Genomic DNA, 6,621 nt, shown 5'->3' with positions numbered 1-6,621 from the left:
GAATTAGTAAAGGTGAAAGGGAAAGAGATGTAGTAATAAAGTAACATTTTCCTGATATTAATGAGCTCAGATGAAAAAAAATCCTACTTATTTCACATAGAGGAAAATTTGAGGTGCAAAGAGAGGTGCAAAAGTCTACTCTTCGTTAATAGAAGATCTAAAACCTGCAAAACTAAAACTATGATCTAAAAACTATGAAACTGCACAGATTTCTGTGGCTTGGTGAAAGCTGGCTGTCTGCAAGATCTTACTGATGAACTGGTCTCAGTGAACATCAACATGACAAAACCACTCTATGCATTTGCCGTGTTGGCAGTTTCAGTAGAAGAGTTAAGGACTTCAAAACTGATAGCAGGCGAGTATTTCAGTGAAGGAGCTATGGCAAATTTGCATGTAAAGAAATAACTGTCTGTGAACACACAGATGACTAGGCTCTGGGGATATTAAGCCAACACCTATGCAAATCCCGAGACTGTTCAACCCATAGTCGTCCAGAAGACAGCAATGTCTAACCCGTGAGCTATGAACCCTAGTATAATTTAACACTTGTGAAAAAGTCCATATTTTGTCATCACCTACGCTCATTCTATCCTTCCAAAAAGTCATGATGCATTTCTTCATCTAGTAGGAATAAAAGCAAAGCTTTGATTTACATAGCTACTGCTAACTTAATGATTTTAATATAACCTACCTGGCAAATATCTACCTAAGCATGCACAGAACAATCCCAGACTCAGCCAGGGCTGATTTGTGAGAACAGCCTAAGCCTGCAGTAGTTCCAGTATATGTTAGGTTCTTTCCATTTTCTCCATTAGTAGTATTGATATGTATGTGAATTTACAGTGCTTGGCAGAAAGATTTACATTCCTCCCAAGTGGTCTTCTGTGTGTGTTTAGAAGTATTTATTTAAATACGTATTTAACTACCACTGGTTGCCTCACCACAGAAGAACTATGCTGGGAATGTAAAACATCAGTATTTAAACAACGGTGTTCACTCCTGAGATGTGTGTGTTGGGGAGAAAGAGGGGCATGGATGAATGAAAGCTCCTGACCCTCCCAGTATGTGAGAAACTACCTGCATATCTCCCATTTCCAGCAGACATGACAATATCCCTAATGCATTCAAATAAACTGTTTGGAAGCATGATGGATTCATACCTTGTGCGCAAGAACTACTTCTGTAGCAAAACAGAATGAAGGAAAAAAAAGAACAGAATCACCCAACCACAGAACCACGGATCATAGAATGGCCTGGGATGGACCCAACCTCGAAAGATCATCTGGTCCAACTTCTTGTGGGAAAGAGAGCACAGACCCATAGAACAGCAAGTCTGTACATCCTCTAATGCACTCAATAGCACATAGACACAATCAGGGGCCACCCTTCCTTGCATGATTTGCAAGGAACGCCTGTGAAAGAAATATTATTTACCATGGGTAATAATACTAGGGCTTGATCCTTAACCATATAGAGTATATAGACACAACATATTATTCTACACTAAGCAAAATTCCATGTTTTTATAGCTCCCCTTTCATAACGTTTATTTATTGGTTGCAAACAAACTTCAGAAGGTATTTCTTAATTTTTCTTCTTTCTTTACTATTTTTCTCTCTCTTGCTTTCATTGCTGTTATAATCCAAATCCCTTTTCTGCCAGGCTCTGAGCTTTTCTACTAGGCTTAATACAATTTGCACAGAGAATGAGACTGACTGTCACCCATGTGAAGGTTAACATCTGTTGAAAGAATTGTGTGAGTTTTACCCATGGAAATAGTAAGGGGGGGAAAGTTTAAAATATTTTAATTAATTTTCATTCCTAAAGATGACTTGTTAGCACTGTTGAGAATTAGTGTTAGTGTGACTGTGAAGGCTACATGGGTTGATTTGGTGTGTCGTATTGAATTATCACAGACTGTATCCATGTCAAAAAATGTATCTCTGAGGGGAGGGTGTGGAAAGTTGGAGATAATTTCAAGAGGTACCGTCAGTATCCCTCAAATTCCTACCTCAGTGTTTGTTAAATATTCCAAGCAGGTTTTCAGCTGAGAAGGAACAATTTAGAGCCAAAGCATCCAGGGTCTCTGAAACCACAGAAAGCTTTTGCAAATTGTTGGGAGAGAGATAGTAGAGAAACCCCCACTACATTTTTTAAATGGTTTAAAAAACATTAAAATGACATTAATGCTTCATTTTACATTGCATATCAGATGAAGATCGATGAAACAGCTGCAGTGACTGAGACAAATCGCTACATCCAGGCACAGCTTCTTAAAAAGAATTTGCACTGCCATTGAATATCCTGAGAATTATATGTGGAGGGTGAGTGCTTGGCCTCCCAGAGATTATTGTGGAGGCAGTGGGCTCCTTCAAAAGGACCATTTTCTGAGGATAGGCATAACTGATGGTCTCATCCCAGGTGAACAATAAACCTAAAAAACCAGCTACCCCAAATTCAGTGTGCAGGCAAGAGCAGCAGATCATTCTTGCAATAATGAGGTGCATCTGATGGATCGCTAATGATATAATAACTGTCCCATTGATCCTGATAAGCGTCTAACCAGAACTCCTTCCCACCACCTGAGAACAGACTGGGTTTTGTGTAACTACAATATCCAGAAAGACCAGTTATTCACCTGCTTGAATACCGTATCTGTTGGCAGGGTAGAGCAGTACATTAATACTTCGTCTTGCATCTGAATTGTGCATGGAAAGCCTAAGAACCCAATGTTTTGAGAGAGATCAGTAGGCAATACGGACCGGGCTGCTGTATGTTAAAGGACATGTTCTAGCTGCATCAGGAGAAAAAGTAATCATCCTGTCCATCAACAGCACAGATAATTGTGCACTCTCACTCTTAAATCTCCAATACAAAGTGGGGAGAAGGAACTCTCCTTCATTTTAGCAAGTCCATACAATATGTCCTTTAAAGTATTTGATAGGACACGTGAGCTTCATCAGAGCTTACTTTGGCATGAAAGATTAACTCAAGGGATAAAATGATTCAGTGATAAGGATGCTAAAAGGTGCTCGCACATTATCTTAATTTTCTTCCTCAGTTCAAGCAGTTGTTTATTTGTAGCTGTCTTGCAACTTCTACTATGATTTATTCTGCTCCAAAAGGACAAGAGAGCGTATAGACTACCAACTTTGCATTCTACTCTAAACTCAGCAGTTTAAATTTACTGGATCTGCAGTAATATTTAGTAGTGAAAGTATTAGTATTATATCATATCTAATCTAATGTAAGAGTTGATGGCTTTATTATTTGCCTAAATACCCGATTCTTTTTGGATCCTACACAACTGGAATAATATTCAGTGCCTGTGACTCCCCCTTGTGTTCTGGGTTAAACCCAAATTTCTTATTAGCTCCTCTAAAAACACCATCTGAATTTTCACTAGGTTTATTTCTTTTTCTGGAGTTGTGATGAAAAATAACTAGAAGCACTGAATTGTTCTCCTATGCACAACTCATTGCATCAAACTTTTTCTTAATCTTTGCCTCTCCACTACAGCTTTGTTTGGCATCTCATGCATGAAAAGTGCACTTTGCAGGAAATATATACTTGCAGTTTCTGTTATTTTAATTTAGACCTTTGTGTTATTTTGGTGTTCACTGTGTCTTTGGCCTGGTTACACAGATAACAAAGTCTCCACTTTCTATATTTTAATCCCTTTATTAAAGCTGTACATAGGATTAACCTGTATAGGTTTGGACTAGGGATCAAAATATTCTGAATTCACTGATATATGTCTGGAAATTGGTTATGCAAAGATTTATTTCAGATATTGACTTGTTTGTACCTGTACAGCTGCATTTGCTTTGGTAGGGTAGAACTGAGGAGACCTGAGCTCTTAACATGGTCCAAGGTGCCACTGCCATGCACACTATGCAGCCGGGAAATGGGGAGTAAACTAGCAGAACCTGTATGTGAGCACAGTAAATTTATCAGAACAACAGTTCTTCTTTAGTTCCCATATTTTATAGAACAACTGTGTCAATTATACTGTTTACAGAAGTAAAGGGTTATTAAAATCTGGTTGAGGGAAGCCATCACGAGAGTCACCATCCCCCTGGCACTTCTTGCATGAGCTGTATTCCTGCCCTGACCTACCCAGTTCTCCTGCTCCTGTATTGTTGTGTCCATGAGATCAGGCAGCGCATTTCATTTTTGTCAGCAACGTCTGCCTCTGTCATTTCACTCTGAGTCATTGAGAGGCTACATTCACCTGAGATTATGACGAGGTTTTAAAAGTGGAGGTGCTAGATGAAGTGTCTAAAAGGGATCTCAGAAAGAGGATTTGTTTGGGTCATTACACTGTGACAGGCAGTGTGGGCCAAACCAATGCCCTCAAAGGTGAAAAACAAATAAGTTAGGCTAGTGCCCTTAGTCTGTACATCCATAACCGTCATACTGCATGTTGGTACCTCTACCTTTTAAGGTGAATCATCCTGGATACAGTTTCTTCCAGTTCCTGGGATGACATCCTGCATCTCATTTAGATGCTGATACTCCCATCCAGCAGTGTTTAACAAAAACTCTTGGGACCTGGAGCATCTTTTTTTCCCTTTCAGATGCTTTCCTTATAAAGCAGAGAACATTCATCCCGCATCTTTCAAATCAATACCAAGGCAGCAGGGTGATCTGCATACAAATCAACTTGCAGATTTACACCCTGTCTGACTCTGCCAGCGGGATTAAAAATCATTCATGAAACAACAGTTCCCTGTAATCACATCCAGCCAGATTTCAATAATAACTCAGGCATATAAAAGCCTCTTGGTTTCACATGTATTAAAAATAGTTTCTTCTCATTTTCTACCTTCTTCTTGGATAGAAGCTTCCCATTTTCTTGAAAGCTTTCTACTCTGTATGTGCTTTATCATCTATCCTCCAAAAACCCTCATCTACCTACTGACCAGAAAGATTTTTCCTTCTAACCATAAGAAAAGGTGATTGTTTATACCCTAATCTGATAGCAGCAAGGATTTAAAAAACCCCTGAGTCATCACCACTTCACCACAGATCCCAGTCACTGCCTTCAATAAAATCATCGCCCCCAGATTGACACTAAATTTTGTTGTAGCCTGGTAGTTATAATTTTGTCTATTTCAGAAAAACCATCAGGATCCTATTTAACATCTTATGAAATTATTCAATCTTTAGTAAGCAAATCAGCTAGACTTCTTCACTGGTCAGCTTTGATTTTTTTGCTTCAGATTATGATGTGTCTATGTAATTAAATGTAGTGCTCGCTGTCTATTGTTACACTGCATTTTTTCTGCTTGACAGATCTATCGTGATATGGTGTCACTTTCAGTTATTGTGGAAATGGTGAGAGTGGTGAGAAGGGGCTTTTCTTGTAAATTGAAACAATACATAAACACAAAAAAGCATACTTTATCCCGAAGTTCATGTCCAGGAGAGCTGAGGCAGGACTTTGGATGTGAACAATTTTTGCCTCTCAGTGACAGTGCTGTAAAAGACTGATACCAGCCAGAGTTCTTGATCGTCTCATGGGGACAATCTGTCACTATTTTTCAGGGACAATTCCTACGTTCCCAGCTTTAGAAAGAGTAGTTACAGACTGCAGGTATAATGGGATGCATGAGTTTGGAGGGCAAAGCAAGGTTTCTGGCAAGCGTACTTAATAATCACTGCAGACTGAATTCAGTCTGAAGAACCTGAAATCAACTTCTGCCTTTTTAGTCACTTAACCGTTGCAGTGGTCAGAGCATAAATCTGAAACTCAGCTCAAACTACCCCCAAGGTGATATGATATAAAAAGCTACAGTGTCTCTGTAGCATTTTTTGTCACAATGTTTTCTTTTATACAAAACTTTTATCCAGTTATTAATTAAGCATTTTGGAAAAGAATCACTGTTAATAATTTTTCGTTTTACTCTCTTCTTATTAGGAGGGCAACAAATCGGCAGTCACAGGAGGAGGTATGAAAGAGAGGAATAAGCCGAGATGCTGAACATGAGACTCAGTAGCTCTGTGCAGTCACCTTCAACACAGCAAGGTGGAACAGCACAGTCGTTCCGTTTCCCTTGCGCACATAGTGAAACTGGCCTCCGCACTCGTCATATATAATGTACAAAAGGAGCAAACCCTGTGTTTCTTGAGTATTTTATGAAAAATATGTCTTGTAAATGTTCAAACACAAGGCAGTTTGAAACAGTGAAATGGATATGAAAGCAACTACCAAGTGGTTGCTTCTCCATTATGTGGGAAGGATCGTGCGTATTTGCTGCCTGCTGGCAGGGAGGAAGATTCTCTCAGCAATGCCCTCTACTTCCATTGTCATTACTTAATAATGCCTCTATTTTTGCTGCTTCAACAGCGAGCAGCTGGGCTGCTGCAGGCATGGTAGGGGAAGAGATCAGGCTGTGCAGAGTTAAGGCTGAGACCTGCAGTGAGATGTTCTTACACCTGCTGGAGGGATGGGCTCCAGAGAGGGAGCACAGTCATTACTGGTGCTGCTGGGGAGGAGTGCTCCATGCAGCACCTCTGTGTCTAAATGTCCTCTGATCTTACTGCTGACATCAGGAACAACTTGACTTTCTGGGGCTGTCAAAAGGCTTTGCGAAGTAAATGGCTGGAATGTTCTAT

This window comes from Athene cunicularia (assembly GCF_003259725.1).
Source record: "Athene cunicularia isolate RWA chromosome 5 unlocalized genomic scaffold, athCun1 chr5_part4, whole genome shotgun sequence".
Taxonomy (NCBI): Eukaryota; Metazoa; Chordata; class Aves; order Strigiformes; family Strigidae; genus Athene; species Athene cunicularia.
This window is presented reverse-complemented; position numbering follows the sequence as displayed.